Consider the following 27,277-nt stretch of genomic DNA (forward strand, 5'->3'; position numbering starts at 1 on the left):
GATTACAAGTTGAAATTACATTTGGATACATTGGATTAAAAAATCATCAAAATTTACTTTTTCATTTTACTTTTTAACAGAAAATGTGAAATTACATACGTGGCTTGCATATTTTTATTGGATGTTGTTGCTGTAAGATAACAGTCCCCAATAAATCAGTTAGGATCTACCAGCAACCTCGGAGGCTTTACCTGGCTCATTTTCACGCTAATGACCATGGCCAACCTCCTTTCCCCTAAGGCCTCAGAGGCTTCACGGTCTCCAGGATCCCATGGGGAATGTGCCTGGCACTCACCTCCCTTGCCCTCTGGAGCAGATTATACACCCATCACTACCTAACTTCATAAGTGGATACAGACACATGTATTTCAGAACGCAGGTGACAAAGACAGATGACTAGAGTCTATTTGATGCTAAGGTATTCAAAAGTAGCTTCTCATTAGGAAAAAGGGTGAAATTCTACCTTAACTATGGTACTCTATCTTACTAGGGGCAACTAAAATCTAACCAGAGTAATCTCATTTAATTGTTCATTTTGCAAAAAAATTGCTTAATATGCATTTTTTTTACCATCCAAACAAATAGTGAAAAATAATAACTGGCCAAGTACCACTACATATTTTCTCCTATATCCAGATAAAATCAAGTTTTACTTACCTAATAGTGCTTAAATACAAGAAACCTGAGACTCTGTTTCCCAAAAGAGGGACAGTAAGAAAAAAATTTTTTTCAAAAGAGAAGGTGACCAAGGTGGGAGGGCGGGGGAGGAAGGGAATGAAAAAACACATTAAGGTGTGTTGGGTACGTGTACCAATTCCCAGCAATGAAGGTAATCACGATGTGCTGGAAACAAACTAATGGGAGTTGAAAATAAAAATACTGGAATGAACTCTCCTGTGGATAAGCCCTTTGGCTAAGCATTATTTCATTTAATTCTAAACTGTATGAAACAGGTAAGATAGGCACAAAACTTCTGGCTAGAAGAATTAAACATCATCTCCAAAGCTGTCTAATAAGTAGTTGACACTGAGAGGGGAACGTGGGTCTTTTTGACACACCTGAGCTTTTAGCCATAGTCCTCACCAAAGAACCAAATGAACTTCGAAGATCAAGAAACTTTCCCCCTGGCTGTCAGACACCGCAATCCTAACTCTGCTAGCCCATCCTCTGCTAGCCCTCCAAGAATGTAAGTGAACTGAGCTCATCAGGACCCACACAGAATTGTCCTGTAACAATATTATTGTGCTACCGGAGATGTGCTGAATGGCAGCCTGTGTGTGTGTGTGTGTCATCTTCCCCAACGTAGATGGCTCTGAAAGCCCCTTCTCCCTCCCCAGTGTGTTCGGAAAGCCAGAAGACTCGGGCATCTGGAAACACCCTAGGGGTATGGAAAGGGCTAGGGCGGGAACACAGGTCTTCTAAGGCCTAATCCAGACCTTCCCTCTTATACATTTATTAGAAAATTTTAAATGATTCCTAAAGTTAGAAGCAAAATGAAGTATCTAGGATAACAAATAAGAGAATGTATCCATTAATCACTTCTTTCAAAAAGTTCAAAAGTCGCTTTTATCAAGTAAATCTTAAGAAACACATAATTGCACAAATAAAAGCATTTAAAATTTTGTCTTCTAGAATCTACTGCTTTAAAACAAATTTGAAAAAAAAAAAAGCTAACCAAAATTCCTCAACCAATTTTTTAAATGAAATTTCCAATCAGAGTACAAGAAGTTGAAAATTTAAAATGATATTTTACAAAGCACTGTATTAAGTTCTAAGGAGAAAAAGTTTTCAATTTTCCCTGCTGCTGTTAAATATGCTGGGGGAATAAAGTAAAAAAGAAAATATTTACTCAAAGTATCATATCATTTTTCAGTCTGATAGATTGTTTCATGTTGAAGACCTTCAACTTTCCATGTATGGGGCTTTTTCCTTTCAATCTTTTGGTTTTTTAGAAAATTAAGCTGAAAGTTATTTTTTAAACTTTTATATAATATTTTCTCCCTGAATGGATTTACATTCCATGGCACTGGAGATGCCAACACACCCAGCTTCACTACTTTAAGGAGAATCTATGAGCATGGTCTAACCAGTTCTTGACATTGGAGGTTACCATCTACCTTACTACAGCTTTCTACCCTTTAACCTGCAGCGATGTCCACCACTGATGAAAAAGTCAGTGTCCCACATGTGGCTGGAGCAGCTCCAGGAAGGTGCGTGGACCTTGAACAATGTTTCCGGGGCTCAGACACGTTTTTCCTTCTCTTGCTAAACGAACATTGCTGAGCTCCCAGCTGGGTGAAACTAAAAGACGCTGGGAAAATGACTAAAAGTTACTTATCACAATAAAGTATTTGTATGACAAGGCTCTCATGCGTGGACATACAATTTACTTCCTGAGAACACGAAAAAGACGACAGGTCAGAGGCTGTGAGAAAATGCAAGGGAGAAGGAAGTGTTCTATTCACATGCGGATTTTACTTGCCTGTGTTACCCTTGTCGATATATAGACTGGTGAGAGTTAAGTAGCAAAACCCAGAACCCCGTCCTACAGAAGAAAACAAGCTAATGGGAAAAAGAAAGTGGAAAAAGCAAGGTGACGACTCATCTTCGTTCTCCTCCCCTCTTCACAGGCAGTAAGGTAAGAAGCACTAAGAACACACAAGCACATGTTTCAGAGTCTTTGAAGGAACATCATACAAAAATGGCTCTGGGACTGGTGAGAAGGTGGATTTTCCTATGATTCTCTTTATTGCCTTTATTCTAATTTATTTAGGATCCGGAAATCAAACTCAGGGCCTTGCACTTGCCAGCCAGGTGCAGCGCCACTGAGCTAAATCCCCAGCTCCATTTTATGGCTCTCTAACACTGTTGAAATACGGAACAAAATGCATCCAAAAGTGAATAATCAATGTAAGCTTGACCAGAGTTCACATCTCAAATTCCTGGAAATTTGAAAATGAAATCAACTTCCCAGTCTAACCTGCATTCTTTCGTTTTTTTTTTTGTTTTGGGGTTTTTTTGAGACAGGGTCTCACTGTGTACTTGAGACTGACCTGGAACTCACTATGTAGCCCAGGATGGTCTCGAACTCACAGCGATCCTCCTGCCTCAGCCTCCCGAGTGCTGGGATTATAGGTGTGTGCCACCACGCCTGGCTTGCAGTTGTTTCATTCGTAAAAATAGTTGTCTAAAAATCTTACTTTTTTATTGGTTTTATGTTAAACCTTACAAATGTACGGCCTATTACTGAGCTCTTAAAAATAGGAAATTAAAATTATAAAGCATAATGTCAAAGACTGTAACTTAATATGTACTTCTGTACAGATTTTTATACCGGTATATGAAAGTATGAGTTAACTAATATCCTATTTCTTCCCAGCAACAAATGAGAAAACGACTGAAGATTACTACAGAGTGTCATTATCAGGCATTCTGTATTCCCAAAAGACTCCACGGCTTATATGTAGGCGATCAGAAATATGTTGCGCACGTCATTCAACAATCACTTGCAGATCGCTGCCACAGCTCATGAGTAGACTTTTTTGGGGTACCGGGATCGAACTGGGATCTTGCGCTTGCGAGGGCAGGCAGTGGCACCACTGAGCTAAATCCCCGGCCCTATGTGTAGAAATTTTCCATTCTCAGATGGTAGTAAAACAGTTAGGACCCGCTCGATTGTACAAAGAAGCTCTCCGAACAACAGGGCGTGAGTCGCCACACGCCTTTCCCACTCCTCCCCCGGGACCTTATCACGCTGTGCCGGGCCGCAACTGTGGTTGAAGAAGGGCCCATGTGACATAGCACGTCGCTGCTGCGGGCTCGAAGGCTACAGCTCGCTGCGATTTCTGTTTCCTTGGATTACGAGCTGTCCCCTTCTCTTTAGAAGCTCCACAGTTGTGTTTGTCCACAGTCATTTTCCACTAGAATTCCACGCCTTGTTTGGCACCTCAGTGCACCCTTAAGTACTTTGCTGTGTTCGCCTATTCTCTCTCCAAGGCCTTAGCCAACCTGGTTTTCTGGGGTTATGATCCTGTTTCTCAATGTTTAGCAATACTCTTGAAATGAAGCTTTGTTATTTTTACATCAAGAAGCTTATAACAGATGAATGGTTAAGTGAAAACATCCAGCATATTTGTGCTATCAGTAAAGGATTGGGGGGGGTTGGCACAGGGTCTCACTAATGTAGTTGACACTGACCTGGAACTCACTATGTAGCCCAGGCTGGTCTCAAACTCACAGCGATCCTCCTGCCTCAGCCTCCTGAGTGCTGGGATTACAGTCATACGCCACCATGCCCAGCTAGTAAAGAATTTTTTTGTAATAAACAGTTCTCTAGAACCTCTTATTTATTGATATATTTGTCCTCAAACATTGTTTCAGAAATTAAGCAGTGTAAGAAATGCAGCCCATCTCTTTACCACCAGTATAAATTAGACTTACACTCTCCAGTCCCAACACATGTGGTTTACACTGTATTTTTGTGAACATCTTAAAAGCATGGTGACCTTCACAGGCCAACAGACTTGAGTGTTCTCAGTGACAAGGCCTAGAAACCGTATAACAGAAGCCATGAGGATGTGCTGTGAAGTTACTAGTTCAGCACCCTTCAAAGGGATCTAATGACACTGGAAATTCAGTGACCTTTATTCATTTGGAAAGAATTACCCAATTTATGACTATCTTCTTATGGATAAGAAAGTAAGTTATGATTGATAATCAGCTGTATCCAGCATGAAAAAAATTAAGGTTTTCTTCACGCATCTATTTCTGGGCTTAAGATGTTTTTAAGATATTAGAGAAATAATTTTACTTATCATAAATTCAATCATCTTAAGTACACAATCCAATGACCTTTAGTAAATTAACGCAACCATCTCAACCATCTAATTTTAGAAGATTTTCATCATCCCGAAAGGAACCTTATGCCCATTTTTAGTCACTCCCTAGTCTTCCTCCTACCTGACCACCACCTCCAGGCAACTACTAATCTACTTTCTGCCATAAATTTGGCTTTTCAGGAAAATTAATGTAAATTATATCATACAATGTGAACATTTTGGCTTGGAGTCTTTCACCCGAGCAGTGTGAGTTCCACCCACCCTGTGGCGTGTATTGATACTTTGCTTCTTTTCACTGTCAAAGAGAATTCTGTTGTTGGGATTCACCGCCTCTCGTTCATCCATTCACGGTTGATGGGCATGGGAGCTGTTTCTATTATGAACGATGCTATTATGAAGACTTGCATACAAGTCTCTGTGTAGAAAGTGTTTTTATTCTTCCTAGGTAGATATTTAGGAGTAGTGGGGTTGTTGGATAATGATGGTAAATTTATGTTTAATACTTTAAAAAATGGCTAAAATGTGTTTCAGTGTGGCTGCAACATTATATATTCCCAGTAGCAATTTAAGAGGGTTCAAAGTTCTCCACACGGAGGTCAATACTTGTTACTATCTGTCTTACGTACAGAGTTCTTGGGCATTAAAGAAGCAAGTCTTGCATTTCTACTTGACATTTCTGTACTGACTAATGACGAATATCTTTGCAGGTGCTCAGTGGCCATTTTCATTTCTTCTTTGGCGAATAATCAAATTTTAATCCATTAATTTGCTTGGGTGGTTTTCCTATCACTGAGTTGTAAGGGAGATTAGATAGAAGTCCTTTCTTGAATATTTGAGTTTGTATGACTCATTTTTTTTATTTCCCTAATGGTGGCTTTTAAAGAATAACACTTTTTAATCTTGATGGACCCTAGCATCACTTTTTTCTTGTATAACTTATGCTTTAGGTATTATACCTAAGAAACCACTGCCTGATCTAGGATCCCAGAGATGTACTCCTATGTCTTCTGAGAGTCTGCAGTCTCAGTTCTGTAGATCCATGATCCATTGTGAGTTAATTCTGGAGCAGGGTATGAGATAAAGGTCTGCATTAATACATTTGCATGAGGATATAACAATTGCCACAGTATCACTTGTGGAAAAGTTTATCCTTTCTACTTAAATTTCCGTGGGACCTGTGTGAATAATCAACGGACTATTATTACAGATCCTCAGTTCAATCCTGTTGGCATATATCCTGTTCTGTATGTAAGTACCACGCTATTTTGAGTACTATGGCTTTGTGTTACCCCACTCCATGGTGCTGGGGATTGAACCCAGTGCCTCACACACGCCAGGCAAGCCCACACTGAGCAGCATTCAGCCTTGTCCTGTTCTGAAATTGGGCAGTGTAACCCCTTCCTCTTTCACTGTCTTGCTAGTGTAGGTCTCTTGCATTTCCACATAAATCTTAGGATCAGCTGCTCAGTTTCTGAAAGAAAGAAGGCCAGCTGGAGTTTCAATAGAGATTTTGGTAAGTGTGGACCACTTTGGAGTACACTGGTATATTGGCTGTCATTATTCGGTTTCAGGTCGCAGGACAAGTACCAACCAAGTACCAAACAAATCATTTTGGCCGGAAAGGGGAGGGAGTCACAAGGCAATTGATGATAAAAGTTATACCTTAAACTTCTAGTACCAAACAAATAATAGCACTGGGACCAAATTTTCCCATCAAAATATGTCCAGCACCAAATTCGATGAGTTTCAATGTGGCCAAGTAATAAGGCACGACTATATTGTCATATTAACAGTACTCACTCTTTGAATCCATGAACATCTCTCCATTTAGTTACATCTTCTTTAACTGTTTAGCTATGCTTTATAGTTTTCTGTATACAAGTTTTATACTTTTTTATTAAATTTACTCCCAAGTATTTCTTTTGATGCTACTATAATTTATTTTTTTTAGATGGATTTTTTTCTGTTGTCCAAGCTCACCTTGAACTTTTGGACTCAAATGATCCTCATATCTCAGCCTCCTGATAACTTGGACCTTCAGGCATGTGCCATGGTTTATTTTCTTAATTTTATATTTGAATTCTTCATTGCTAGTACATAGGAACACACCTGATTCCTTGTATGTTGACCTTATATCCTGTTCCTTGTTGGCTAGAATGTGTGCAAGTGTGTATTCATTAGGATTTCCTATAGTCTGTATATATGATAATTAACTTTATACAGTCTTATAAATAATCTCATGCTAGAAAAGGAAAAGGGAGTAGAAGGGGGAAAAAGGAAATTGAAATGGGTTATGTACATGTACTAATCTCCTGTAGTAAATATTATGTACTGCAAACATTTACTAATAAAAGTAAACAAAATGGACCAGGGATTTGGCTCAGTGGTTCCACCTCCTGCATCCCAAGTGCAACGACATGAGTTCAATCCCTGGTACCAAAAAATAAAAAAATTTAAAAAAGATAATGGTTAAGAATTGTTAGCTCTTGCAAGATATATTTGATTATGGCTCTGAGAAAAAATGAAAAAGTTCTCAGAACTTCATGCTGTGAACTGTATAAAAATTGTATGGGTTAACCAGCCTTTTTATTGTCCTAACTTATCAAATCAAGTTATATCTTGAACTAATAAAAAAGCAGTAGGCATTTTGCTGCTTGTCACTATTTAGTAGCTAGAACCTATCCTTAACACAGTGTATGATGAAATTGGAGAAGACTTGAGGTTTGAGTCTGATTTTCTGGTGAACTAGCCCTAGCATCTACAGTTCTAAATTCACTAATTTTTCTGTCATTTATTAAAATGTCTTTAGACTAAGACTGATTAGGCCTATTGTTAGAAAAACCACAGTAAGTGACAATACTATTTTTTAAATCTAACAATCCACATAAGGATAACAATTAACAAAATACAGTTTTATGAAGTGTAGATCAAACCCTCAATACCACTTTGTTTTTCCAGGAAAGTGAGAGGAATAACAAAAATTACTCAGGGTCAATCATTCTTAATAGACGATCTTTATTAAACTGCCAAAAATTTTAAATTTCAACCAAAGGTTAATTTTGTTCTGAAAGCATTCGGGACCGAAGTGCTATCATTATTAAAATAAAGGGGAAATAAAGAATAATCTTCATAACCTTTGGTAGACAAAACCTTTTCATATATGACAAAAAACATGTAATAAAAATAAACAAACTGAGGGCTGGGGTTTAGCTCAGTGGTTCTACCACCTGCCTTGCAAGTGCAAGGTCCTTAGTTCCATCCAAAACAAATTGAATTTCATTAAAATTTAAAACTTGCACTGCAAACAATGTCATCAGGAAAGCAGTAAGACAATCCACAGAATGGGAGAAAATATTTATAAAGTATATGGCTGATAAGAACTTATATTTAAAATGTGTACAGAACTCTTACTAATTTAAGGAGGCTAAATAACACAACTTTAAAATGGGCAGAGTCTGAATAGACATTTCTCCAAAGAAAATATATGAATAGCCAGTAAATGTATGAAAGGATTTTCATCATTAGCGAAATGCAACTCTAAACCACAATGAGCTATCAATTCATATGCACTCAGGGTGACTGTAATGAAAAACAGACACTAATGAGTTAGCAAGGGTGTGCAGAAATTGGAGCCCTCTTAAGCTGCTGGTAGAAAAGTAAAAGCGCGCAGCTACATCGGTAAAAGTTTGGCATTTCCTCAAAAGGTTAAACAGAGCTACAAGCAACTCCACTCACAACTCCGTACCCAGAGAAATGAAAACGCACAACTACACCAAAACTTGAACAGTAGCGTCCATAGTAGCATTAATCATAATAGAATCCAATATCCACCAACAGGCGGTGGATACGCAACATGTGGTGTATAAACACAAGGGAAGTGGTGGCGCACACCTGTAATGCCAGCACTCGGCTCACCGTGAGTTCGAGGCCGGCCTGAACTACAAAGCAAGACACGGTCTCGAAAAGGGGGGTGGGGGTATGTAGCTCAGTGGCGCCATGACCGCCTGGCAAGCCCAAGGTCCTGAGTTCCATCCCAGTACCCGAAAGAAAAAAAAGGCAGAGAGGATATTAGCAATAAAAAGGAACAAAATCGGGAGGCTGAGGCTGGAGGATCACCATGAGTTTGAGGCCAGCCTGAACTACATAACAGGACCCTGTCTCAAACAATAAAAAGGAATGAAATACGGATATGTGCTATAACTCGGACTGTAGGAATGAAGTCGGGCACAAAAGGCCACACATACTGTATGATCCCATTTCAGGGAAATGTGCAGAAGAGCCCGGTCCGTACAGACAGAATAAGTTTCCTGGGCATGCAGGGGGCGCGTCCTGACTGCTAGTGGGTGCAGCATTTCTTCTGCCGGGAGTCAAGTGTTCTAAGATTAGTTTGTAGCGATGGTTTGGTAATTCTGTGAGGAAACTAAAAACTAAATTGTACACCTTAAACAGGTAACTTGTATGCTAAGTGGGTTATATCTATTAAAGGTGCAAAAAAGTGAAGCGGAACCCCCAGGACCACGAGGGACCTTCTGCATGGCTGGTGAGGGTGTAAACTCGTACAACCACTAAGACAATCGGCATGGAGACGCTTCAAAAAACTAAAACCAGGGATCCCCCTTGACCCAGCCATTCTCTTTCTGGGCATCTTCCCGAAAGAGTTAGACATCACATTACGGTGATCCTTACACACCCGTATTTATAGCAGCACAACTCACAGCAGCTAAATCTTGGAAGCACAACAGCTAAAGTTTGTCAACAGATGAATGCACAAAGAAAGTGTGATATTTACACATGGAGTTCTCCTCTGCCCTAAAGGAAGATGAGTCTGAGACAATACTGTTAAATGAAATAAATCAGACACACAAGCTTAAATGTCACATGGTGGTTCTTAAGTGAGAAACCCAAAGGATAAATAAGGATAAATAAATCTGCAAAATAAAAGATAATGGGAAACAGGGAGATAGAACTTTTGCAAAAGAGAAGTAGGGGGGACCAGGGGATGGAGGAAAGGGTCAAGGGGAAGAGGTGGGGAAAGGGGGCGCAAAGAGAATTGAGATGTATTAACCTCCCACGGCGAATACAATCATTGTGAGGTGCAAACGCCCTAATAAAAAACACTTGTTTCAGTTTTTATTAAAGTATTTGGATTAACATAAGGGAAACAAAGGGCCTTATGACAACAGGGGAGAACTTGCAAGAGGCTACTCGCTGGTTCTCTCAGCCTGGAATCAGTTAGAAAATGCTCACCAGAAGCTGGCCTGCCTTCGACAAAATGAACTTCAACATGGTCTTATAACTTGAAAGCTGCCGCAGAAGTAACAAGTGGGAAATGCCACTAGACAACTCTTGGTGCCCTTGAATAGAGTTTCCCTACGGGGATAGTGTCAGATTAAGCAGGCCTGAATGCACTTTATTCTAAAGGCATTAAAAAAAAATTTTTTTTAAACTTTTGAGACAAGGCCTCAGGTTGTAGTTCAAGGCTGACCTTGACTTGCAATAATGCTCCTGCCTCAGCTAGAATAACAGATAACTGCTATAGTTCAAGACACCTTGGGGAAGAAAAAAAGCGTGATCAAGTCCCTGCAATAAGGAAAGTCTTGAACAGATCTAAATTTTTGGAAAGACTGAAAACAGGCTGATGATTAACAAAGATTCCACTTCTCACTCTTAATACCCAGTGTGTTTCCTGGAAGGAAACACGGCACCAAATAGAAGAATGACAAATTTAGTGTTAACCTAAGATAAACGAAAACATACTTACTTTAAAAAGTGAAGTTTTCAAATTTACTCTAGTGACTCTTATACAATATAACTTAATTCTTTAAAAACCAAGTTATATAAATGTAGTGGCATATAAACATTACATAGTGTTACCTAAGCATTATTTACAAGGGTTTCCTGAGCTACAATTACTTCTGACTCCACTGTTAATCATTCATGCTTTAGCTCATGTATATTTTACTTTAATTTCAAAACAAAGGAAAATAAAAGTTGTTAAATGCAGTAATCTTCAAGGATAGATTATTATTGATAATGTTATTAACTTCTCATTCATTATAGTTGCTATCATACCCTGGACACAGTTTATGCCTGCAAGAGAGGCCAAGAACCATTGATTCACTGGAGATAAGAGGAGGGGGTATGAGGAGTGAAGAGGGGGGCCGGGGATGTAGCTCAGTGGTTCCACCACCTGCAGCGCAAGCACAAGGACCCAAGTTCGATTCCCGTACCAAAAAAAAAAAAAACCAAAAAACAAGTGGAGGGAAGAGGAAGAGTAGGAGAGAAGGAAAAAGACAGTGATAAAGGGTTAAAGGAATATGACCTTAAAGAGGACAACCCGGGCTGAGTTATATACGAGTGGATCGTAAGTACAACTGGACAAACGAGAACAGAAAATGGAACTGTGGTTTCCCACCGGAAGGTGTGAAAACATTGGGAAATACGTTGTCTGTCTTCTCTTAGCCACACACTGCCACCATTGTCACGTAGCTTCCGCCTCACAGAGGTGTGAGGGAAGCCCTAAATCGATTACACACCCCTGCTTTGACCTAGAAACTCTTGTTTTTCTCATACTGGTGATTCAGTCCAGGGGTGCTCTACCACCAAGCTACATCCTCACCTCTTCTTAATTTTTATTTTGAGACTAGGGTCTCCTCAAGTTGTCCACACTGGACTTGAACTTGTGATCTTCCTGCCTCAGCCTCCCAAGTATAGGATTACAGATGTGTGCCACCACACCAAACTTGGTCTAGAAAGTCTTACAGAAATTGAAAAAGGGTTAATCTTGGAAATCGACTTCCCCCAATGAATTTGTAAGAAAATAAGATGCAAACACAACCACACAAATGTAAACTGACTTTTATAAAATTTATAAATTAAATAAAAATGTCCCTAAAGAAACTTCCTTTATTATACCATCAAAAGTTATGTTCCAGTTGATGTGTTTTCCTGTTTGCTACCGTACTGTTTTAATTAAAGCTTAAGTACAACTTTCTGCTGCTGACTTTACTTTTTCCTGTGAATGTCCCACAATTCAAGTCAATTCTGCATGGTGCTTTCAAAAAGTTACACGTTTTCCTAATAGAAAGCATGCTGGGAAACATTTTTTTTCTTTCTTTGAAGTTATAAAATTATTAAACAACCCATCCTAATTCACCTTCACATTTTGCGAATCATTTTAGTAGTAATATTTTTCATAAGATTTGCCTTTTTAAAATATGCATAATTGTAAAGTGTTTAACTTAGTGGGTCTTACGGAACATTTTAAGAAATACTAAAACACACAATGGAGAGATCAGGTAGCCATTGGGTTAGAAGAGGTAAATTCTATTGTTTCAGAAATACTCTCCAACTGGTTTATGTTATACCTTGGAAAAGCACCTTAATTCATTTTTTTAAATGTAAAATGTAGCAAAGTTCTCAAATTCTAAGTCAAAAATTGTATTATTCAATCCCTATCTCATAGGGCAACAGAAATGTTGAATTCAATAATCAGACTCTCATTTCACAAATAATTTTGCACCTACAGAACGTTCTTGAAGATACCTCATTGATTTTTAGAGGCAAGGCTGATTTTAATTTCTCTGATAAATTTATATTCATAAAAGCAATATTGTCCATGAGAAAAAATGAAATACTTTAAATTACACATTTTTAATGAGTCAAAATCGAACAGATCTTCATGGAACTACCCTTTCCGTCATCTGCAGATCCTCAGAACTTCCGGCCGATATGTACAAAGAAAGTAGAACCCGCAAAGTCCTTATGACGGCGACAGCCGTGCGTGTTCGGAAGTCCATCGCCCAGTGGGTCCTAAGGCCCAGGCGGCAGCGGCCTAAATAGGATCCTCTGGTTCCCCTGACAGGCAGACTGACAACTGGGGTAGCCCGGCAGCAGGGGTCAAAGGAGCCAGCGTTTATGACCCTAGAGCCGGGATTACAGAGTCTTCCGCATCTCTCAAACCTTAGAAGAAATCATGTCAGCCTGGATCCTTTTTTTCCTATATGGTCCAATAAAAATGAGCACATCACAGGGTATGTCACTTCTTAATTCAATATCTAGAATTTAAAGTACCTTAACTATCTGTAACAACCTGACTTAACTAAGAAATATCAACTAACTTTTACCCCCTCCCCATAGAGGGACATCTAACCAAACGACAGATGGCATGGACTAGGCAAAACCAGTGTAATCACTGACAAGCTAAAAATATGTAGTATCTTAAATTGTTTCATTTTTCTTTGTTTAAAAAGTTAATTTGGAATCTTTAAATGGATTACCTTTCATAAAGTATAATTTGAGAACAAAATAATATAGTCAAATAATCTTAAGAAATAACCCTAAGTACATTTTAGCTAAAATATATTCATTAATACCAACCCTGAAATAGTATGTTTCCATTAATTTTGGTTGCGTTTTAAGTTATAGTTCTCATTTTAATATGATCAAACGTCAAAGTAGAAATGCTTACTAAACAATAAAAATATAATCAAAAGGTCCGTAAATACATCACAGTTTATATACCCAAGGAAGAATCAACCCAAATCAAACTCTAATTCCAGATTCTGTATAGCCATAATTTTCCAACTAATTTGAGGCTTTATTAACTCAAACTTGCACCACAAAAACCAGTATCACAGGGTCTTGCTACCATAACAGAGGACCAAATCATATACTTTTCACCTCCACCTTTTAATTTATTTATTTTTATTTATTTTTTTGGTACCGGGGATCGAACTGGGGTCCTTGCGCTTGCAAGGCAGGCGGCAGAACCGCTGAGCTAAATCCCTGGCCCTCGCCTTTTAATTTAATCCTGAAGAAACCTGCCATAATTTCTTCATGGCTCCTTTCTTACCAAACTAAAATGTATTATCTGCCATACAAAGGTCAGGCTTGGGCCAGGGATTTAGCTCAGTGGTTCCTCTGACTGCCTCACAAGCACAAGGGCCGGAGTTCCATCCCTGGTACCAAAAAAAAAAAAGGCTTGTGTGCAGAATGAATTAACTTTCTAGAAAGCTCAAACTTCTAGGACATAATAAGACAGAAGAAGCAGTAGGTAAAGCAAGCCAACTCCTCCACCCTGATCCCAAAGTTCAGCCTGGCTTCAGTTTGTTACAATTAGCAAACAGAATAAGCAACGTGAATGTGCTTCGAAGTGTCACTTAAGTGCACGGTATTAGTCCCCAGAGCACTACACAGCAAAAGGGAGAACGTCACCTACCTATCCTACTGCTGCGACTGCCGCACTGCCGCTGCCACTCTGATCTCCAACTAACTGAAAAACAAGCCGGGTGGGAGCAGCCAGCAGCAAGCCCAGACCAAAGGAGAAGAGGCCTCCTGGTTAGGGGAGCAGGACGTGGGAAGCACCAGCGACTGCTGCTCCTCTCGCCACTCTCGCTGTGGAGTACCTTTCCAACTCTCCACAAGAAAATTAGGATCAAAACTCCCGTGCAGTGACCCTTCCAAAAGCACCACTGCTGTTCTAGTCACTGTCACAGCCGGCAGGAACAGAAGAGCAAAAGAAAAGGAACAGCGTAAAGGAGCAAGCGCCGTAAATCTAGAGCAGGATAAAAGGGACTGAAGCAAAGAATCACCCTGGAGTCGGTAGAAAAATGAAGATCTGAGGCTTTTTCTGCTGACGATTAACAAGGGATAAAAAAGAAACACCCACATTTCTGTTTCACATACAGCAGCAGGTTTTCCACGCTGATAAGCCACACCTGAGAGGGTCCCGCACCGTACTAGGAGCACACGGGGCCTTAGACACGCTCTTCGGGAGACTGGTGTGACCGCTTCGTTACACGGTGCACGTTCCTATGAAGCTGTGCATTGCGGTAAGACAAACTGCGGGAAACAAAAATTCTGTTTCCGATGTGTGTTCTGACTGTCTAGGTCTAAAAAGAGAAATTAGTCTGTGACACCTGACTGAAAGAAAGCGGATCTCGGCATGGTGAAGATGACTCCTGGGCGTGTCATTTAAATACTTGTTTTAAACCAAACTCTGCTTTACATGTCTAGAAATGTGTACGACTAATTCTTCAAGATACGAGCATACTTAATATTTAAGTTTAGATGATAGCAATGCTCAAAACAGGTATTTTGTTCATAAGAAACACTGAGTGAAACTTTAAATTTCCCATAACTGAAACCTTTCTTCAATGATTGATTTGAGAGACTTTACTAATAGCAATAGAATAAGCATTAAAACAACTGAAAGTCCTTTGCCGCAGCCGGTTATGTTTGTAATTCGTGGGGAATATCATCAACCCGTGGTTCTGTCTTACTGCAGTAATTAGGAGAGATGAAGCAAGAACGCAACTCGGAAATGATCACCACCGTTGCCGGTCCGGGGATGAGAGCCGGGACCGCAGGCGTCACGATGCCAGGCAGCTGGATGCTCCCTCTGCAGTCAGCCCCTGTGGCCTCCCCTCCCGTGCTAACGATCAGCTGCGAAAGCTAAGAGGCCAAGAACAAGAGCTAAATAATGGGCACAGCAAGCATAAGATGCTCTTCTATGTGGCCATATTTTATTTAAGACCTAAAAGCAAAAATTGGTAAAATTGAAATATGATTTAGGAAAATTATATTTATTAAAAGAAATATAAAAATAGACTATCCTGCCATTTCAAGTATACAAATATACTCACTGTGTGAGGCTTTAGTTACTCTCCGGTTCAATTTTTCATGTATCAGTAGCATAACTTTTATCCCTGGTATAGTGGAGGTCAGAATTCCTCACCTAGACACTGCGCCTAGGGCCAGCTCGTAACTAGCTAACTACTGAAAGCCCCAATCACAGTGAGTGAGTAGGAGGCAGATTAATCATTGAACTCCGAAGATAATGTCAGCCTGGAAATTTCTTAACCTAATCCCCCCACCCCAGCTCTAGCAATGATTACTAGCTCTGTGCATTACCACTTGGACACATCTCAACCACAAAAGGATGTTAGATGAAATAAAAAACAAAGACTTTAACATATAATGAAATTGGTTAGTGTAAATCTACATTGAAAAGAATGAATACGGGCTTGCTCTGACTCTTCCCCTAAGAACTTGGAGCAGAGGCTCCCTGTGTAAGACCAGCTCTGAGCATGGTTGTACAGGCGGGGGTCTGTGTCTGTCAACCTGGAGGTGTGATATCCTCCCTGCTCCCGGCCCACATAAAGTGACAAGGATTACGAGGCCCACAGGCCCCACAGTCTAGAAATAGAAAGCTGGAAATGATTGGAGACTGAGATTTTAAACTCAAACTCCATTAATATAACCCAGTGGTTCTCAACTGGAGGGAAAAGTTGTCCAATGGGGAACATCAGCAATGTGCTGCCATTTCCGACTTTCCCCTCTCAGGGAGGGGTGCTACTGGCACCCAGTGAGCAGGGATGCTGCTAAGGGGCAATTCTGCAGGGTACAGAACAGCTCTCCCCACAAACAATTACCTAGTCCATAATGAGGTTACTGCTGACCACGGGAGAGCCCTGACCTAGCCAGGCCACGTAGCACAAACCTTGCAGCCCCAGAACAAACTGATGTTTTACTTAGAAACCAACACTATGCATTCTTGTATCTTGAAGCTTTTAAAAAATCTTTTTCACCTCAGGTATATGTTTTGCAATCTCTTTAAAGGGCAAGCATCTTTCTTCACGTGTTCATCTTTGTTCTTCAGACAGGAAAGTACAATTGGAAAAATCTCCGCTTCAACAACCATTTCTGCCAGATCCACTGTGTTTTGCAATCTGACAGAGAGCTGAAAGGACCTGGTGCTGTTAAGCAGAAAACAAAACAAAACGTTACTATGTGGAGCCCACTAGTTCATTGCAGAGTGCAGGTGTAATTGAAGCAGCTTTATACAGATCCAAAGTCCTCTGAAGAAGGGGAAAATTGGGTCTCTCACAGAACATTTCCAAATTCTGAGGCTTTTACAACCTAGTCTCATACTTGATTTTTTAATTCCCTAATTTCCAAATTAGTCTATTTAAAAACTGTACTGCAGATTGTTAAACTATATGACCATTGGATGAACACTATTTCTTAATTGTATGATACATGTAGTAATTTAGTACAAAAATGATTAATCAGAACATTTCTTTTTAGCACGATACAGCATTTCAAAGAACTTTCCATTGCTCGGTTATCATTAACAACTTTATAACTATAGAATATAGTTGTTAGAATGCAAAAGCATAGTTGATGACTATTAACTGAAAATCAAGGTTTTGGAAAACTATAAAAGGACTAAGATAAGACCAATTTCATAAGACATTTGCATATCATAGTGAGGGGCTACCAAATCTTTAGTTCCCTTCCAACCCTGAGATTTGATTCCTTATTTTAATCATTGATGCTACTTTTAATTTCCAACATTACACATAGTTTTCCCAATCACATCTCCATTGTCTGGTTCTTATAGCACTATTTTCAAATTTAAAAGATCAGTAACATGTTTTCAGCGACAATTTACTAATTATTTTTTAGCTATACAACATGACTCTGTGCCATTTCCATTCTGTTAGATGGTACGGAGGCCGGCTTGTTTGCCGGTTGACCGTATTGTAAAGCACCCTCCATTGAGTGCCAGGGTTGAGGATCATCTGGGCTAAGTGACCAGAGGCTCCAGCGTCCACTACTCTGTCTCTGCACGAGCTCTGGAGGATGCTTTGAAATGTCACCGAGGGCCGAAGCGGCAACCCTTTTCAAAGCGATTTCTGGCTCCTGGATACAAAGTACTAAAAGAGGGACAGCTCCCGCATCCACCACAGCTTGTGACAGTTCTGTGGGTCCAAGGAAAGTAATTAAGTGAGTATGGGTGACTGACCCTTGTGCAAGCCATTTTTCACCCTGACAGATACAGCAAAGAAAAAAGGGGAGGGTGGACTCCACTCTCTTGACATCTGCATTTCAAATCAGTCTTCCTGGTTTCATAAACCATGTGGACCAATCCTGAGCTGAAAAGAACACAGGTCAATAGATGGACCTCCATTTACATGAGCACATTTGGGGTAGATTAGGCTGAAATGGCTTGTTATTCTTTTTTTTTTTTTTTTGAGAGTAAGCAGATGTCAGCTGTTTAAGCTCTGACAATTCTGCACTTCTCAATAGGCAAGCATTTTATGCATGGTTTACAATAACAGAGAAAATTAAAGTACCAAAAATTTACCATCCACACTAATTAGCCAGTATTTTGTGCTATTTACGTGAGTAAACATTAACATGAATCTTGTGCCAATAATGTCGATTTTTAAATTCCCTTAATCTTGTTTCACTTTTTAAAGATTTTTTTAAAAAACTATACAAAATAAAAAGCTGTGTTTTCATTGTGCATTAAGAAAAACTTTCAAAAATGAGATTTGCAAGGGACCAACGTACTTTTATACATAAATGTTAATGTTTAGATAAAGGAATGAATGTATTCCATGTTCCATGTTAGAAATCAAGTAAATATCTTTTGAATACGCATGTTGATTTACTTATGTGCCCAAGAATGACAGCTACAAAAATAACACATTTTAAATTATATAGAATGGGAGACAAGCAGATAGGCCCATATATGTGTAAAAAAAGTGTAAGAAGCACAAGCCCCATACAGAGCTGTAGATTTTACTCTCGCTGCATCCCTGCCTCCTCTTACAGAATCACATGCCCCATTTCTACAATCTCCCCTATATTATGTCCTCTTTTTCCAGATTTGTAGTGCCAAGCCATATATGCATGTCTCATCGAGTGAAAACAGCTGTTTACGTGTCACTTTAAAAGTATTTAATTCAAAGAAGTACAATGTTTAATTTTTCCAAAGATTGATGGTATCACATTTTTAATATCACGTTTTTTCTACAAAACAGTATTATCAAATGCAAGTTGGCGTTCAGTTTGTTCTCCTTAAGTCTCCCTGTCGTACAAACAGTTCGTTCTTTCTTTAAGCAGATATTAATGGAAGGCGGCTATGTACCAGCTCGCTCAGGCCTGGCGCCTGTGACCCTCTTTGCAGCACTACAGTCGTGACCAAATGAATTTGATTTTTTAAATCTAGAGGGAAATATTTCATACAGTGAGCCATTCCCATGTGACCTGAAGAACCAGAGGCAGATAAGAGGAAAATGGAGGGCATTTAAGAGGACAATAGCAGAGAGATTGGAGCAGCAACCTGGCAGTGTAACGGGCTTGTCAGATTGTCAGAAGCAATCTCTCCTTTGATGCTGCATTCGCCTGAAGACCAACAGCCCAGCAGGCAAAGTGTTTCTCTCCCCAACCTGGGAAGAAAAATAGAAGGGTAAAGTAATTTTTAAGTACAATCCTCATTTTCTGTTAATTATTAACATGCTCCTTAAGAATTCAGTTCAACTCAAACAATACAAGTGTTGTAATATCAACCTTCTATGTACCTATTGCAATGTTAGGAGCTGAACATTTTGTTTTGAGAGCACAAGGATTAACTCATCTGTTCAACCACTGTATACTTAATTTCTATGTGTAAAGAATTTGCAGTAAACTGCAACTCTTTAAAAGCACTCTTAACAAAAACTGGAAGTTCTGTATAAAACTATTGTCTTCATAAATCTCATATCCTCTGAGTTGTGTGTGTTACTGGGGACTGGACCTAGGGCCTTTGCATTGAGCTACATCCTCAGCCCTTTTAATTTTCTGAGACAGGGTCTCACTAAGTCAGTAAGTTGCTCTGGCTGAGCTCAAACTTGTGATCCTCCTGCCTCAGCCTCCCGGAGTGCTAGGATTACAGCGGGAGATGCCACACTTTGCCATAATTCCACATGACTGCTACAGTGTGCCTTATGCTTTCACTGAGCACTGTGTGGCTAACAGTAAAGCAAACTGTCCTCTCACACTTGTCACCAGGCCTCATCCCGAGCCATGCGCTATTCCCTCTGGAGAAGTGACAGGACATGAGAAGGCTCGGGATGGTCCTGGAGAAAGGCTCACCATGAACGTAATGTAGTTTCCCGGGACCAGAACTGGACCCAGCAATTTCGTACCCACATTTCATACCCCCAAGTAAACGTAGATGGTCTGACGAAGTCGGGCTGGTCTTGAGTAGAACATATTGTTCCTTAGAAATACAGCCACCCTACCTTCATTCGTACGTTAGATGCAAGGGAGCATATACAGTTACTTGTTGACGCTGGGATGCCTGAAACTCATCCAATTTAATTCTTGGTGTATTTTGATGTTGAAAATTTTTTCCTAGAAGTTGTCATTTGATACTCGATGCACAAGGTGGAACTTGTCAGTGTTTATTGCCTCCTGACTCTTTCCAGCCCAAACATTGTTTTCTCATTGCTACTCATGCCTCCTGGACCAAATCAACCATGAGTACCAAGGTACCACTGTATCCAGGTAGCAATGCAATAGGCTATTTCAACTTCCTCTGGTGTTTCGGTACCGGTCACTCCTGGGGTCTGTCCGGTAGCCTCTGTCGGCTTGTCAGGCCAAAAGAACCTGAGTGGAGGTCAGTGGGAAACATCTGTGAAAGGTTTTTCTGTAATAAATTGAGGTTCAAGGGAGAAAATACCATCTTTTCCATGTTGGACATGGTCTTGTCTGCAAATGACATCTAGAACCCCTACATCATCTTCCAACTATAACAGAAGAAATCACCAATACACTAAGGATGGTGGAGTACAAAAGAAACATTTGGGTCCTCTCTAGCCAACCTTGGAACTGCCCCAACTCTGAACTGTGTGTCACATGATAACAAATAAAAAAGTCCTTCTTATTTAAGCCATTTGTAGCTGATACTCCTACCGTTGAAAACACCCAATACAATTCTTTGCTTTCTAGTGCATGGTGTCTGTGCACATTTTCCGCTCTGCCTTGGCTCACTGAGTGTTCATAAAGGACTTACTATGTGCTGGAAACCCGGCTAGCCTTTGGGGAAGCAAAATTACAGAGAAAGGCTGTTCTGTTCTAGCAGACCCTGTGCAAGGTGAACGCATGAACAGACCACACTACAACCACAGCAGAGCTAATAGTCAAGACAATCATGTGAGCACAGAGCTGACTCAAGTCTGGCATGTTCAGGGAAAAAGTATGCAGAGCCATGCTTCCCATCTTGCTCCCCTTTTCTTTTTTCTATACTTTTCTATCCCCTACAAAAGTAATGGGGGCCGGGCGTGGTGGCGCACACCTGTAATCCCAGCACTCGGAGGGAGGCTGAGGCAGGAGGATCGCTGTGAGTTCGAGACCAGCCTGGGCTACATAGTGAGTTCCAGGTCAGTCTCAGCTACATAGTGAGACCCTGTCTCGAAAAATCAAATAAACAAAAAAGGAAACAATGTACAAAATTCTGCACATCCAAAAATTATTTCCCTTAGAAGAAATCTTAAAGAGCTCATTTAAAGCACTAATTTGGAAATAAAATTTGGAGTGTTCAGTTAATATTAAGGATTGATATGTACAGACTCAGGTGATCATAAAAGGTTGACCAAGAAAAAGCAGTAAATCAAAAATTTATCTTTAGTACTTTAAAACATCTTAGCCTCATTAAAAAAAATTTTTTTTTGATAACGGAGATGGAACAGCCTCATTTAAATTATAAATCATCTTCAGAATTAGTTTTTTAAAAATACATATTAGTCAATATGTGACATAATCTTAAACTGTAACTAACAAGCAAGATTAAAAAGTGGCTATAACTATGTTTTAAAATGCAAAGGAAAAAGGCTACAAGTTATGCTAACACGATAATTACACTAGGATAGTACTATTGGTGATATAGTTTTCTCTTTTTGCCACATTTTCTTCAATGTAGTTATTTTTAAAAATACAAACATCTGTTCATACTTCTAGCTACTACTGAGACCAACTGTACTATAATTATTCTGTATCTGTGTTTTTTGGTACAGGGGATCGAACTCAAGAACTTGCGCTTGCAAGGCAGGCAGTGGAATGACTGAGCTAAATCCCTGGCCCCTAACGTTATTATTATAAAGAGAAATATGTAAAATTTCTAGCTTATTCCTCAATGAAGCAGAAAGTTTATTTTTAAAATGGTGAGATATGTCTCCTTCATATAAAATACTGGAAAAGAGTATATTATTATTTGAAGAAGTCCTGCTATATGCTAGAAATATTTACTTTTTCATACATTATTCATGCCTTTATTACATTAAAGATGAAATGTTACATTGCTAAATGTTAGGAGTTATTTTTAATCAGCTTTAGATGGCAAGTTGTCAGCCAAAATAACATTATCCAATAGTATTTCCTTTCTTCACAAATATCAAAGCCATTTGTTTGCACAAATGGAGACAGCTAAATGTCTCCAAATGGAACAGCCATTGCTGCTTACGAGCAGCTCGTGTGAGCGCAGCGACGGGGCAGCCTCCTCTATGGGCTGTGACGAGATGGGAGGCGTCATCTTGTACTTCTCCTCCTCTCCGTTTTCCTACAATTCTAACAACCTAGAGGTTATGTGCGTGCAAGTTTTAAAAATAATAGTACTGTGTGAAACTCTGGTGTGACAGGTGTTAGATTTTCTTCCTTTGCATTCTCCCACACAGTTGCACTTTTAAAGTTTCATTCTGTACTGTTCCTGGGCCTGGGTATTTGTTTGGCTTTTTACTAACTAAAGACTGAACTTACGGATCTCTCACTAAGAGATGTAAAGTGTTGTGACTTGAATGGATCAAAACCTGCACCTTAATAATGAAAAGCCTCAGAATAACTTTAAACTTAAAAGGAGTGTAATTAAAAAGGAGGACTTTTAAGATGAGAAGCATCCATAAAATTGGTACTAAGGGTAATATTAGAACTATCTGCAAAAAGAAAAAAAACTATGTTGGCTAAAAGGAGAGCAGAGAGGAAAGCAGTCAGCACAGAGTAGGTAAAAGTGACTTTGCTTTAACAGTGCTCACAACGGTCTCTCCCCTCTTCTCTCTCCCTCTCCCCTTCTCCTTTCTTTGTCTCTTCCCTCCCTCCACCCACCTACACCCGTGCTAGAAATAGAATCCAAGGCCTCTCACGAGCCAGGCAAGCCCACCTTCCACACTGAGCTACATCCCCACCTCTCAGCCTCTTGTTTTTCCAGTGCGGGGACTGGAAGCCAGGGCTCCAGTTAATTCCGGAAGGATGAGTTGTCTGTTCAGGTCAGAAGTGATAAACTCGATGCCCGCAGGCTCCAGGCAAGTAACTGAATTAAGTGAGGTCAGAGGAGGTGGGGAAGTCGGGCACCGTCTGCAAGGGGCGGCTGCTCCTCAGCTCAGCCCTGCGTGGCCATGCGGCCTGGAGGCCTGCTGCTGTCAGTCCTTTTTAATGAGAACCTGGCTGGCTCTTAACTGTCAGCAACTTTACTTTTCAGAAAACACTTGTGAGTCAACACGGTGCAGGCCAAACAGACATTCATCTTGGGCAGCTAGATCGCCTTCCACAAACTCCGGTGTAAATCTTACACCTAAAATTTGTGGGGTATTGGTAGGCAGATGTGGAAAGGTGATGTTCTTCCTACTTTTAATTCTTGAACTCATGCTGTGGAGTTATAAACGAAGAAGCCTGTAGTGGTTATATAAGAAAATTCATAGAATCCCAAGGAATTTTTAAAATCCTAAAATTAGTTTGCAAAAGGAGTTTAATTTAAACCTATGTAGGTTAACTAATTTTTTTTTTTTTGAGACAGGGTCTCACTATGTAGTCCAAGCTGGTCTTGAACTTACGAGGTAGCCCTAGCTGCCCTCAAACTCGTGGCAATTCTCCGGACTCAGCCTACTGAGTGCTGAAATTACAGGCATGCACCATGACACCTACCCTCAATTTTCTCGCTCATGATGGCAGTGTAGGGGAGAAAAACTGGAGCAAAATTGAATGATTCTGAGAACTCATGACAAGTCAAAATGAAGAGGCTGCCAATGAGAGAAAAAGGAAAAAATGTATCTAGCACTCAACTTGAACATTAGAAATAAAAAGCTCTGGAACTCTAATTTACTGCTTTTTAATTTTCCAGCATTGCTTTTAACTATCTTCTAAGCCCTATAAAATTGTTTTTATCTATTTCATTCAAAAATACAAGAAAGTCCAAATTGATCACTTCTTTGCACTTAGGCGGCCTATTTATCAGTGTAAAGGTGCCGTTTTTCACACCTGAAGATAAGACCAGTCCCATCTTTTAGTCAAGCACTGTACCACTGAGCTATCTCTCTACCTTTGGTGCTAGATCCCTACCCCATAATAGGGATGGATCCCGGGGCCTTCTTACCAACTTGCATCCCCAGCCCCTTCTAAAACAAGATCCCACTAAATCACCTAGGCAGGGCTCAAACTAGCAATCCTCTTGCCTCAGCCTTCTAGAATGCTGAAATTACAGGTATGGGCCACTGTGCTCAGCCTGGCTGGTTTGGGCAAACAGCCATAAAAACATAACTGTATCACTTCAGACCCTTTTGAAAATAGTGGGTTAAAAATGTAAAACTGGGCTACCATTTATGATATTAATCTTAACAAGTAACCCCATTCAACTAAATTCGTGATTAGGTAAAAGTACAATAACAAACTATGGTGCTGCAGTTGCCAAAGCTGACTATTTGTTCACTATACTCTAGTATGATTTCCGTAACGGCATGTCCAAAGCAAAAGAAATTTTGTTTAGTTTTTTTAGCCTAACTTGTTATTCATACCTGGTATAGGAATCTCCTGCTGTGTAATGAGTCATACCCAACTTAGAAGTTTAAAACCATCAACATTTACTGTTCCATAGTTGCTGTGTCCTAGCTGGGTGGTTCAGGCTCGGGACCTCTCAGCTACAATCGAGGTGTCTGGTGCCCTCTGAGGATCCACTTCCGAGCACGCTCAGGGGTGTCAGGAGGAATCGGTTCCACGCCATGCAGTTTCTCCATGGGCCATTCTGAGGAGGCTTTCCGCAAAGTGAGGGACCCAAAAGAGCGGACCCAAGACAACAGCTAAGAGAGTTTCGGTCTGACCTCGGCAGTGGCAGGCCACCACTTCTGCTATGGTTTACTGGTACAGTGGGGGAGGATAACCGGGGGTGAATGACCTGCGACAGGCAGCATTGGCCGTCACCATGGAGACGACCATGGAACGCTTGCTCCTCACCTCACGTCTGAGGCAACATCCATACGTAACAATGACTCACACGAACTGTTAACTTGAGCTGAGTGATTGACATTTCCAATTTGCAGGTAGAAGTAAGAAAAGCATGCAGAGGGAATTTGTATATTATGAGAAGGTCTCGTGTGACATTTCTCTCACACTCACAAATGTCACTTTTCCTACACTCATCATTTTCACCTTGCTTTCCTCCACCCTGTCTTCAGAGCCACTGGTTTAGCCTTAACACATGGATCGAGTGTTTGAGAGCTTAAGAGTTAACATACTTACATTTGCTTTGAAGATTAAATAGTTCTGGCTCCTTTTAAAAAGCCAAGTGAGCCAAATAGGTCATTGATGTGAAGTTAATGGGAGTTCAGTTAGAAATTATAATCAGATGGGTGGACGGTGCACTTACAGGACTAAAGTATTTTTTTTTTTAAAGGCAGCTTCAAAGCATGGTAAGGAAAAGTCAAGGAGAGACCAGAGAAAGTTGGAAGTGATAAAGACTTAGGTATGGCTTTGAAAAATAAAAGGAGAGAATTTACAGTATTTTTTGTCTCCAACTCCACCACCACCACATTTGAATAAAGCAAAATCACAGAAGGTCTGGAGTGCCCTTAAAAAGAACAGAATAAATGAACTGAAATCAGGGCTTTATAAAATATGCTTCCTGTATCTAGGTCTTTTATCTGCTTTCTCTAGCATTGTAACCATAGTTTTAGTTCCACTCTGCCTATAATTTTACATTCTATTTTAACAAGCTATAACAGGAGAAATATGTATTTTACTATTCAGACTCTACTAGTATTCATTCTTTGTTTCAAAGAGCTAGGTAAGAAGACCCTGTCTTCAGGAAACTCAGTCAGATGGAGAAAGCTGAACAGTATAAGGCTACAGGTACTCGAACGAAATTCCCCTTAAGAGCAGACAAAGGAAAGAGAAAAATAGAAAAATTGAACAAAATAAAACACTGGGAGGTTTAAAAGTTTGCATCACGTTTTATAAAAGTGGTCACTGGTCAGCTCTTACTGTGCCTCCCCGATTCCTTGCACCCTCTCTCATGGGCTTCCTATTTCCCGGGTGGATAAGGATAGAGCTAACTGAACATTTTAACACTGCCTAGTATCCTGCAAGTAAATTTGCCAGTCAGCTGGTCAGCTTCGTCAGTCTCCCACATTAGGGTATTTACTTAGCTTTTGGTTTGGTTGTTTACCATTTTAATGTATAATGAATCTCTTTTGCATTCAGATTACATATTTAGCTATTGTTATGTATCTAATGACCCAAATCTCAGCACTTGAAAACATCAGCACTTATTACCTCAGTTTCTGTTGGTCAGGAATCCAACAACAGCTTGGCTGGGTGGCTGGGCCTCAGAGTCTCTTGCGAAGGTGCCATCAGGCGCTCCGCTGGGCTTGCAGTCACCTGAAGGCCTGACTGGGGGGAGGGTCTGCTTCCAAACTCTCCCCCGTGGGTGCCAGAAAGCCTGTTTCTAGCTGGCTTTTGGGGCTTCAGTGCTCCCTAAGTGTCCTCAAGACATGGCAATTGGTGTCCCCTACAGCAAGTGACCAGAAAAGGGAGTGGGGAGAGAGTGAGAGAACACTTGTGCCTGTTCCCTTTCCTCTCAGTAGTGACCTCTGCTGGACCCAGGCATGCTGTGGGAGGGGGACCACACGAGGGTACAAATACTAGGATACAAGATCTAAAATCTTAGAGACGGGCTACCTCAGGCAGTACACACACACACACATACAAGTATATCCCCACAGATTTCACTTAAAAACGTGCGTGTACACACGTGTGACAGAGAAGATGAGGGGAGAGGCAGAAAGAGAAAAAGAATTTACATCTTAGGCCCAGCAGTGCAATTCCTGACAGTACGGGTGTTGACAGTCTTTGAGGTTTTTGATATATTCAAGTTAAATGACATGATGTTGCCGGTTCTGTTGTTCTAGACAAATCAAATACAGGTAATTTCATATAAGCCATCCTAACATATACTGCAATACCGTTTCCCAAAGAGGTTGCATCAGTAAGTATCGCCTTCAGTGATACATGGGACGAGACCGGGGCTGGGCACATCCCTTACATTGGAGCTTTTATACGTGATTACTAGAAACTGAATCATTTACTTTTCTCCAAATGCTATTTTTTAATGCCAAATATCTTTTATTTGGAATTGTATGATTAAAGCCAGTTTTCCAAGAAGGCAGACATAGCAAATGTGTTTTAAACAAATTTTTTTAAAAGCACATAGATGGTTCTCATATATGATTAAGGTACTCAGTTATTTTGGATCATGAATGACACAGGGCTGGGGATTTAGCTCAGTGGTGCCATGCCTGCCTCGCAAGTGCAAGGTCCTGAGTTCAATCCCTGGTACCAAAAAAAAA

General features: G+C 40.2%; 1 long non-coding RNA gene across 1 annotated transcript; it reads right to left on the minus strand.

Annotated features, from left to right (window-relative positions):
- Positions 1-13,252: 13,252 nt before the first annotated feature.
- Positions 13,253-27,244, minus strand: LOC104859293. Its single transcript, XR_004515527.1, has 4 exons — positions 23,586-27,244; positions 18,976-19,081; positions 16,430-16,597; positions 13,253-15,375 (listed from the first exon to the last, which is right to left on the minus strand). It is a non-coding gene; the product is annotated as an uncharacterized LOC104859293 (long non-coding RNA).
- Between the last annotated feature and the right edge of the window lie 33 nt (positions 27,245-27,277).

This window comes from Fukomys damarensis, unplaced genomic scaffold, assembly GCF_012274545.1.
Source record: "Fukomys damarensis isolate Sample0158 unplaced genomic scaffold, DMR_v1.0_HiC HiC_scaffold_37, whole genome shotgun sequence".
NCBI classification, from domain to species: Eukaryota; Metazoa; Chordata; class Mammalia; order Rodentia; family Bathyergidae; genus Fukomys; species Fukomys damarensis.